This window comes from Benincasa hispida, chromosome 12 (assembly GCF_027475165.1).
Source record: "Benincasa hispida cultivar pf3 chromosome 12, pf3_genome.v1.1, whole genome shotgun sequence".
NCBI lineage: Eukaryota > Viridiplantae > Streptophyta > Magnoliopsida > Cucurbitales > Cucurbitaceae > Benincasa > Benincasa hispida.
The window spans coordinates 75,474,267-75,485,118 of NC_143489.1; positions in this window are offsets into that span (position 1 = coordinate 75,474,267).

A 10,852-nucleotide genomic window follows, 5' to 3' on the forward strand; every position below is an offset into this window, starting at 1 on the left:
TCCTTCGTTAGGGTATTTTACATTACTGCAAAACAAACACGGTAATTTATATGTCTACTTTATGAAAATCTTGAATCCCCATGAAATAAACAACTCCTAACCCTTATAAGATTGAAAAACACAAACGTTTAGGATGTCAAATTAGATTTTAATCAATGTAATACAAAATTTAGCCAAGGTATAGAAAAAAAAGTTGTATTATTTCAGCTATAACGATTAAAATATAATAAATATAAAGTTAAAATTTTCTTTTTATCAATAAACTTTTATACAACTCTAAACTTTTGCCAACCCTAAACATAATTTAACTTGTTAAAAAGCATATGTTGACTAAGAAACTTAAAAGGTTCAAATTTTTCCTATGTGGTTGAACTAAAAAATTTAAAATTTTTAAATAATATTATAAATTTAATCAAACTTGAAAAAAAAAATGGGCACCCAAATCTCCTTAGAGATGTAAATTAGTTATGTATTGACCAATTAAATTAAGCTTGAAATTATAAATTTTTGTCTTACAAAAGAAAAAAGTTGAGCAATTTTATTCTGAATCAAGAACTAAAATAAAATAGGAACAATATTTGTTTTGTACAACAAATATATTGAGAAGTATATATGTCGAATAGGAATAATATTTACTTTATAATTAGTAGTAATTCTCTACTAATCACCATTATGTTTTTTATAGCAAGGAGAGAGAATGTAAATATGTAACTATGTAAGTAATATATTGATAAAAGTATATGAGAAGTTATGATAATATGTGGGGTGGGAGAATCGAACCTCTAACTTCAAAGATAAAAGCACATAATTTACGTCAATTAAGTTATGCTCATTTGAGATGTATGAGCCAAAATATATTGAATTAAAAATTTTGATTCCTAACTATCAAGAAATGTAAATAAAAAATTGTCGAACAAATCTCTAATTCATAGCATGTTTGATCAAAGAGTAGTAGTAGAGATGTTCATAGGGCAAGCATGGCTCATGATAGCTTCCCCATCCCTGTTCCTGCTCATAATTTCATTCTCCATCCCCATAAATTTTTTCACGATGATCAAGATAGGACTTTCTCATGGAAAAATTTTTTTCGTTTGATTTTTTTGAAAAAAAAATATAACTTAAACCACTACTATGGAAAAACTTGAATTAAATAGTTAAATTTCTCACCAAATTTTTCTATATGGTTAGTTCAGCATATAGACCATTTGAATTTAAAGAGAAATTATTCTAATTTTCTAGTAAAACAAAATAACTACCAATCAAATTATTCATATATATAATCTAAAATTAAATATTAAATTCAAACATATTCATTATAACTACTAAATAATAAAATTTGAAATTTAAATATAATATTTACATAATAATAACAACAACAACATAACATTAAATTATTATAACAAATAAAAAAGTTAACAAGCTAAATACATTCTTCGTTTCCATTCTCATTTATCTACGGATAATATTTTTCTTCCATTCGAGAAAAATAGACATCTTTCTAAATAGGAGATGAGACTATTTGACTAAAAAAAATTCTTAAACCTACATGAATTTTACGACTTATTAACTTTCTTATAACGTAGGCTCTTCGACTAAACAACACAACTCGGACGTATAAAGTATTGAGCATATTTGAAAGATGTTTGAAAGAAAGATATTAGAGGGAAAAAGTGAAAAAGGAATGAATATAAGATTATTAGAAAATGGAATACGCCCGCAAGAAGTGGAAAAAGAGAGAGAGAGAGAGAGAGATGAGTTTGAGTTGTGACAAAGGGAGAGGACGAGACAACACTAGCTCCACATTTCAACGTTTTCAAAAAAAACTTCTCTCCTTGAAACTTGTGTTTTTTTTTTCTTCCTGTTTTTCTAAAACACAAAAAACCAAAACCAAAACAAACAGATAAAAGAAAGAGAAAGCAACAACACGTAAATGTCAAATCCACTCCCTATCTCTGCCATTTTCCACCCCACCTTGTCTACTAACTCAATTATCATATAATTATATCATCTACTCCAACACCACCCTCCTCTTTCTACTTTTTTTTCCCCTCTATTTTTATTCTCTCTCTCCCCCTCCTCCGTTGAGAGAGAGAAAAACGGGTTAAAAACACGTATCTTTTAAAAACGAGTTACTTTGAAAGAAATTGAAGTGTTTGATAACTATTTAAAATAGATTTTCAAGTGTATTTTAATCGGTTTTTATCAAAATTATTTAGATAAAAATGAATTTTTTTTTTGAAAAATACGTTTTTTTTTCAAGTCACTCTAAATGGATCCTAACGGATTAGAAATTTGAATTCTTGCCTCTAGGTATTGTTGAACTAAAAATAAATTAGATTTAAATACTACTTTTGTCTTTATACTTTAAATTTGATTCTATTTCGATTAATGAATCAAAAACCGAAGTAGATGCACCTTATTTTAACATAATAACTAATATTTTGAAGTTATAAATAAAAAAGATATCTCTATTCTTATTTTATATTCTGAATTTCAAAATGTCACCATAGTATTAAATTGTTTTAAGAAAATTACTCTATTTTAGTATCAAATGGAAAAAGTAACGTCTAACGCCTTTTTAAACTTGTTTCTCTAAATCTAAATGGTGAGAGAACACATTTTAAAACTTCAATGATCCAATCTATTATATTATTACAAATTTTAAGGGAAAAAAAATATAGTTTAAAATTTCAAGAACTATAAATTAATCTATTCTTGAAAATTCAAACAAAAAAAAACCTAATAGTAAAATGCTTTGGTCATGTTTGAGCTTCTTTTCACATTTTTTCAATTAAATCCTTTTTCATGGGTCAATTTTAGAAATGAAGCAACTTTGGTTTATTTATTTATTTTTTATTTTTATAGAAGATGAATCAGAAACATCTTTGGAAAGTCTCAAGAATGAAAAATTAGAGAGAGAAAAAATATTAATTTTTCCTCTAAATTTTTAAGAAGTTGGCTGAACGATGGTTTAATTTAGGGTGTAAAATGCACTTTTAGCCCCACAAGTGTAAGGTCAGTATCTGTCTAGTCCTTGAAGTTCTAAAAAATAGACATTATGATCTCTAAAGTTTGAAAAATGCTTATAAATGATTCTTGAGTTAATTTGAGCCTCAGTCGATGACTAGTTAAATGAGGAAGAAATATTTACTATTGAAGATTTTCTTAGTTGGCTTTATACTAAGGCAATGGTTTCTGCAAATATCTCAAATAAAGTCTTAATATTTGTTTGTGACAACAGAGTATCTTTCTGAAGAATATTTTTCTTATCTGGAAATATCTGGCCGTAATATTTCATCTGATGTTTTTCTTTATTGAAGTGCGACCTTCCTATTCTAAATGGGGACTTGTTTCCTTTCTTGGATTCAATTATTTAAAGAGAATTATGTTGAAAATTTAGGCCAGTCGAATTTTGTTTGATTGAGCAAGACGATTTCTGCTCGACGGTGAAATTGTTCTACATTTTGTGTCTTGCTCGTGGCTCACTATTCCGTTGTGCAAGTTCTTCGTCCACTGAAGTACAACACTTTGAAGTAAATCACAGTCTTAGGGGGAACCTAAGCCATCATTGCCAGAAAAGGGAGTCTCAATCTTAAGAGGGTGCCTAAGACTCAACTTCGGAGAAGGACTTTTCCATCTTAGGGGCAGCCTAAGATGTTGCTGTCAAAGAAGGATTCTCAGTCTTAGGGAGAGCCTAAGACTCAGCTTCAAAGAATGAGTTCTCCATCTTAGCAGGATCCTAAGATTCATCAGTGAAGGGAGTTCGTTGACTGAGGGGAAGATATCTCAATGAGAGAAGTCTCACACATTATCGAAAACCGAAATGTCTAACACTAATATTATCAAACTTAGGGGGACCCTAAGTACACTTGAGAGGGAATCTCACATCTAGGGGGAGTCTAGGTGATTAATGAGTTGAACTCTACGTGAGTCACTGTAGTGATCGTGTATTACAGATAAGTACTACATTGTGTTTAACTCTTTAATATTAATAGATTATCTTTCTTGGGCATACTGCTCCCCAAACATAGGTGGATTATCACCAAACTGGGTTACCAACTTCTATGTGCCTTTACTTATTGTTAGTATTTTTGTCATTACAATGCTTGTCAATACTTTCTACTTAACATCCGTATTTCAAGTGAGGAGCCATCTTATCGCTTTTTCAATTGGTATAAGAGCGGGCCACCTTCACCTCAGGTGCTTCAATCATGGATGGGATCAAAGAAGGTGGCTTTACCACTCGTCCTCCTATTCTAGATGGAATAAACTATTCATACTGAAAAGCTCGAATGACTGCCTTTCTGAAATCAATTGATAGGAAAATTTGGAAGGTTGTTGTATCCGGGTGGTCTCATCCTACCACCAAAATAGATTATGGAAAAGAAATCTTGAGGCAAAAGTCTCAGTAGTATGAAGAAGAAGATGAAGCTTCTTTAGAAAATTCACGTGCCCTAAACGCCATATTTAATGGTGTAGATCACAATATATTCGGACTAATTAATACTTGTGTCTCAACTAAGGAGGCATGGGATATCTTATCCATTGCTCATGAAGAAACTTTTAAAGTAAAGATGTCAAGTCTGGAGTTTTTAACATCGAAGTTTGGGAACCTTAGAATGCATGATGAAGAATCCACCAGGATTCAATGTTCGTCTGTAATACATTGCAAATGAGTTATTCACTCTTGAAGAGAAAATTTCAGAAGAAAAACTTGTCTGGAAGGTGCTTAGGTCTCTACCTAAGAGATTTGACATGAAAGTCACTGCCATCGAGGAAGCTCAAGACATAACAAAGCTCAAGACATATATATAAATGCAATCTTCTTATTCTAAACGAGGATTTGTTTCCTTTCTTGGATTCGATTATTTAAAGAGAATTATGTTGATCATTTAGGTCAGCCGTATTTTATTTTATTGAGCAAGACGATTTCTGTTCGACGGTCGAATTGTTCAACATTATGTTCTTTCTCGTTGCTCACTATTCCGTTGTGCAAGTTCTTCATCCATTAAAGTGAAACGTTTCGAAGTAGATCACGGTCTTAGGGAGCACTTAAGCTATTGCTGCCAGAAAAGAGATTTTCAGTCTTAGAGGGAGCCTAAGACTTAGTTTTGGAGAAGGGGTTCTCCATCTGATCGGAGCCTAAGCCATTACTACCAGAGAAGGGATTCTCAATCTTAAGGAGAGTCTAAGACTCAGCTTCAGAGAAAGAGTTCTCTATCTTAGGGAGATCCTAAGATTCATCAATGAAGGGAGTTCGCTGACCAAGGGGAAGATATCTCAATGAGAGGAATCTCACATAGTATCAGAAGTCGAAGTGTCTAATACTAATATTATCAAACTTAGGGGGAGCTTAAGTACACTTGAGAGGGAGTCTCACATCTTGGGAGAGCCTAGGTGGTTAGTGAATTGAGCTCTACGTGAGTCATTATAGTGATAGTATATTACAGATAAATACTACGTTGTAAACTGCTTAAGTCTTTAATCTTAGTGAATTATTTTTCTTAGACATACTACTCCCCAGACGTAGGTTGGTTATCGTCGAACTGGCTTACTAACTTCTATGTGCCTTGTTTATTTGATGTTAGTATTTTTTTTGTTGTTGTTATAGTGCATGTCAGTGCTTTCTATTTAACATCTGTATTTCAAGTGGTGAGTCGTCCTATTGCTTTTCAATTTACTAATCATTATCATTTTTCTAGATTAGATGAAATATAAATAAATGGAACCTTTATTCGATTCTCATGTAGCCATTTGACCTAACTAACTCAAGAGTTAACTCCCTTGATTACACTTCAATTTCCTCTCTCACAATCACTTTTTGGCCAACATCAATTGAGAAGAGAAGCACGCTGCCCAATACATAATCCACCATAGATAAGTTAGCAGGTGCTATGATCGAGTATCGATAAAGGCTTGAAAAATCTGCTCCCAAACCTATGGACAAGGAGAAGAAAACATACCCCAACATTGAACGAGTCCAGGCCATACATGTGCCTCCCACTCAAAATTCGTTATTGTCATAGATTCCAGGAAACCTCAAATGAGAGATTGGTGGGATATAATTCAAGCACTCGGAGCTAGTCAGCATGAAGTTTGATGTAAGTGGCTGAAGAAGGACCTAGTAGAAATGAAGTTGCATCTAATGCAAAAGAATAAACAAGCTCAGCTAAAATACCTATACCCCACTATCGAAGCACACATGTCGAGGTCGAGGGTTGGTACTTTACTACCCTTATCAAACCAATTTAAAGAGGATGCGTATAGGCATAAGAAGAGGACAAACAAGGAGAGAAATTGGTCGAGAAGGAGGTTGTTAGCACCTCCAAAAGAAGTCTTGCCTTCAAATCTTCATGAAGTCATGTTGAAGGAGATTGTAAAGTGAGTTACTGAGCTCACTCATGAGTGTGATGAAGAACAACAATATAAGAAGGTTGAGTAGGCCTTGTAACAAGCTTTGGAGGAAGATAGAGTGAAAGAATGAAGGTAAAAGACAAAAGAAGCAAGAATTTTGAGGAGAGAAAAAAAGAGGAAGAGAGAATGAGGGTTCAAGAAAAAGTAGATAGAGAAAGGGAGCAGAAGAGCAAAAACGCCGATGAAGAGTGAAGAGGACATACCTTATAATGCCTCAACATCATCCATTGCATCTATAAAAGAATAAAAACTTGAGTACGATAATATGGCTACATTAGAACTACAAAAGAAAAAAGCGAAAGGTCGAGTAGCTTGCGGAGGATAAGTGATAGATGTAAAAAAAATGTATGTTTTATCCATTTATTTTGTGACTTTTCTTTAGTAAAAGTTGTTATATGCATGATAGTTTCTCTTTAAATTGTTTAAATTGGTAAAAATGATCAAATGTTCTAAGGTATATTTTTACTAGTTTGTGCTGATTTTATGAGCTCCATTGATTTTAACAATTTTGCAGATTTTTGTTCAATGCGACCGCATCACCAAATTTCACTACTGCTGCATCAAGGAACCCTAATTTTCCAGATTCAAGCCCAGTAAATTTTGGTTACTATTTTCTCAGTCAAAGCTATTATTCAACGCCTAAAAAGCTAGATAAGCCTTCCATTTCAAGCATCATTGATAACTTGTAGAATACAAGTTATTATAACTTTTATTTAGAATAGTCAGGGAAATGTAGCGAAAAATGCATTGACTTCAGATAAAAATCATGTAAATAGATCAACTTATCGTTTAAGCATTAACCTTCGCCATTCCATTAGTGGCTCGGCTTCATCCACAAAGCTACAACTTCGCCTCTGACGGCTTCACTATCGCTCATGACTGGTATATGGATCTCTTTATTTATGTAGTGGTCGGCCTGATAGAAGCTTGGCCAAAAGCGACTAGTCGCTTCCCGAATTCCTCTTGACGTTAGTATGGTCTAGTCTTCTTTCCAATGCCTCCTTCCTTGCCGCCAACGGAGAGTAAGCAAACGACCTTGCTTGCATTCGTCAAAGGGTAGCTTCCGCGCCCTTCCTGCCTGCTGAAATTGATGTGAATGATCGTGTCTTCAAATCCTATTTATTTTCTCTCTGTCACTGAAACAAGAAGTTCTGTCTCTGTTTTCTTTTCGAATTTCGAGGATGAGCCGGCCGATCCTAACATCATTTATGAGGAGCCAAACGATGAAGCCTTCTTCTCAGATAAAGATGTCTCCGATGCAACTCTCCCGACAAGAACCACTTTTTCTATTGTGATTTTTTTTACGGGTTCGGTCAGGTAATAAAAACTAAGGAGAGATGCTTTCCATCAGTCAAAAGCAGATATCGCCCCCCCCCCCCCCCCCCCCCATGCTCCCCCAGTCCGCTTACCGAGGAATAGATAGGGAAGAACTGGAGCCAGAGCTAGTTGGGTTGGGGTAAAGAGCCGTAAGTGCGGTGGGGGGTGACAGAGGACGTGCTCTTACGGTTCAAAGAAGGGTATGATCAACTCGTTGATTGTTGGGAACTTTCACTCCTCTATATTCGAAATATGCCTTTCTAGGAGCATTATGATCTGCAGCTCAAATGGTCCCTTATGAAGTCTCTATTAGTTTTATTCTTATTGTGCGCCTTGTGAACGCGTTTAGATCCGCAAAGGCAATCGCTCGGATGTTCTCCTAACCCAACCCGGGAACAGACTGGAGGGAATCGTAGCATGGGGAATGTCCGCGTCTCATCGCAAGGCTCATTTTGAGTTGTGGGTCATAGAGGGGTTTATCTGATCAAGGGCCGGGGCACAAGGGTGCTGGTACTATCCAGGTGCGAAGAACCCCGGGGGTGACTGCAATGAGCAGAAATCTCACTCACCAGCCTAAACGACGAGCAAACACTCGAACGTGAGAGCAAGGGATCACCCAAGGAATGGACGAGCTCCAAGGAGGGAAATTTAACATCTTTGAATGCAGGATTTCAATGAAAACAAGCAAAAATTAACAAAGGAAACTAAAGTTGCAGTTGTTGGACGCATAAGAAGATCAGATCAACCTAGTGTTGTATACAAAGAAGAATTATGCGTTGAAAAGAAAAATGAAGAAAAGAAAATGAACAAACGCATGGGCGATGGCATGTCTAGTCAAATTGCAAGTTGGTAGCTGATTTGAGATAGTCGCGATACAACCAATGAATCTATGATGCGAATAATTTGGTGCAGCAGGACATGAAACTAAATGCAAAGATTTCAGATCATCATTAAAAAGAAGTTGAAGAACCTTCCACTTGAAGCCTATATATAGCTCAAAGATCCATGTTAAAAGAATTAGACTTTTTGTCAAGAGATTGACGGAAACTCTGCTGAATTCCTTCCCTTATTGTCTTCAACCTCTTGATCTTCTCTTTGAGGATTTTTGAGTGAAAGTTCAGTCTTTTCTTAAATTAGGAAGAGAGCATCACAAACCTCTATCACAAGCAAAGTGAAGCAGCCCTCCATCAAAAGGGAGTAAAAGATTGTTACCAGCGACTTGACATTTCTATCTCTACACATTTATTCTGTTTCTTACTTTAAATTTGTATGGAGGTATTGAGATTGAGAAACTATGTATTTTAAATATAAATCATGATTTCCATCACTTCTTATCCATCCATGCTTTCATTTCTCTGTATCATGGGAAACTAATTTTTTAATGGACTGAGAAAAATGGACTAACATTTTCACAAGTTTTGCATAAGTTAAAGTTAATCTTGTTTGATGTGTGCTTAATTTATTACTTGAATCCATATGATCAATTGGTTAAAGTACGAATAATTAACTACTCAAAAGAGCAAGTGGTTTTGGAAATCATCAAACAAGAAGAGAAATAGCTTTAGAGATAAAGTTAATCTTTTGTCCAAAATTAATTTAAGCATGTGTCTTAGAGATAAGATCTATGCGGCAGAAAGCACTGGGAGGGAGATATTCATTGTATAAGTTAAAGGCATAAACAAATACTTATGCATACGTAGATGAATGTTGTTAGTGAACATTCTCAACCCTACTTTATTAATTGATTTTCTAAACCTTTCAACCCACGCTACTTTCATTTATGTCGTATCTCTATCATCCACGCATACCACTTTCCTATCATTCCATTCATCACCATCACACTTACACACTCACACATCACACATCCATTACCACTCTCTGTGTTCATCTTTATCTATTCTTCCCCTAATCTTATAATAAATTTATCATTTTAACTGTGCAAACACTTATCAACACATTGATTGAATATTTCTTGCATAACTTCATTCGTTAAGTTCAACATTAATTGTTAGTTCCAAGTCTTTGTGTTCGACCCCAGTACTTGCCAGGAAACTTTATTTAGGCTTGCACTTGGGTTTAAGTAGAGGAAACTTGTATTTATTTAAGATAATTTGATAATTAATATAACATACATGTGCACACTATCACACGACAATCACCTCCTCATCCATGACCCATCCATGAAATTCATCCCTCTTTGGACGAAATCTCACCCTTCCTAATAAGAAAACTTCAAAAATGAAAGTTCCTCTAAAGTTTTAGAGCTTTAAGTCATCCCTACCCTGTGAAAACGTGTGGAGTGATAGGATTCATCCTTGAGAGAGGAGAATTACCTCAGAAAAAGATTATGAGAGTGAGAAATTGCCTCAAGACATCATTATATTGTATTTTCCAGCAATGCATTTAGTTTCTCTTTGTATTTTTCTATCTTTATTTCTTTTCACTCGTTGAACATTTATCTTGTAATCATGATTCATAATCTAATGAAATCAATTCATTTTTTGTTAATCATGAGCTAAAATCTCTAAAGATTTCAATTATATGAATACCCTAGGGCTTTATGGCTTGATTAATGCTTATGCTTCATACCTCTTTGACTTTTGCTTTTCCTTTGTTGAGTTTATGGATAAACATTGTTAAGTTAAATTGATTATTTAATTTAGTAATTTAGTGGAGCCTTAATACTGAGAAGGTTAGGATATAAACTGATGTCACAAAGGAATATGGGCTTAATAGTCTAGAAATAAGATTGTCATGATGCCTTGAAAATAAAGGACAACATAGGATAAAGAAATTGCATGCGAATTAACCTAAGGTCTAGTTAACCATAGAAATATGGGCATTAGTTGGTTAGAGATTCTAAAGGAACTTGAAACAAAACCAAATAGGAGAAGTTTTTTGTCCATGACTATGTCACTGTTCAGGTATGATGCAGTCGCATTGCCTAAGATACGCTGCCCTTTTGGTTCAAACATAAAGATATCCCTGTTCAACACTCTTGTTTACTATTTTTATCAACATTCAACCTCAGAATCAGTTATTTACCGCTTACTCCTTGATTTGCATGGAAAAGCTCTTTCTTAGAAAAACTAAGTTGCATAAATAGTTTCTTGGGATTCGA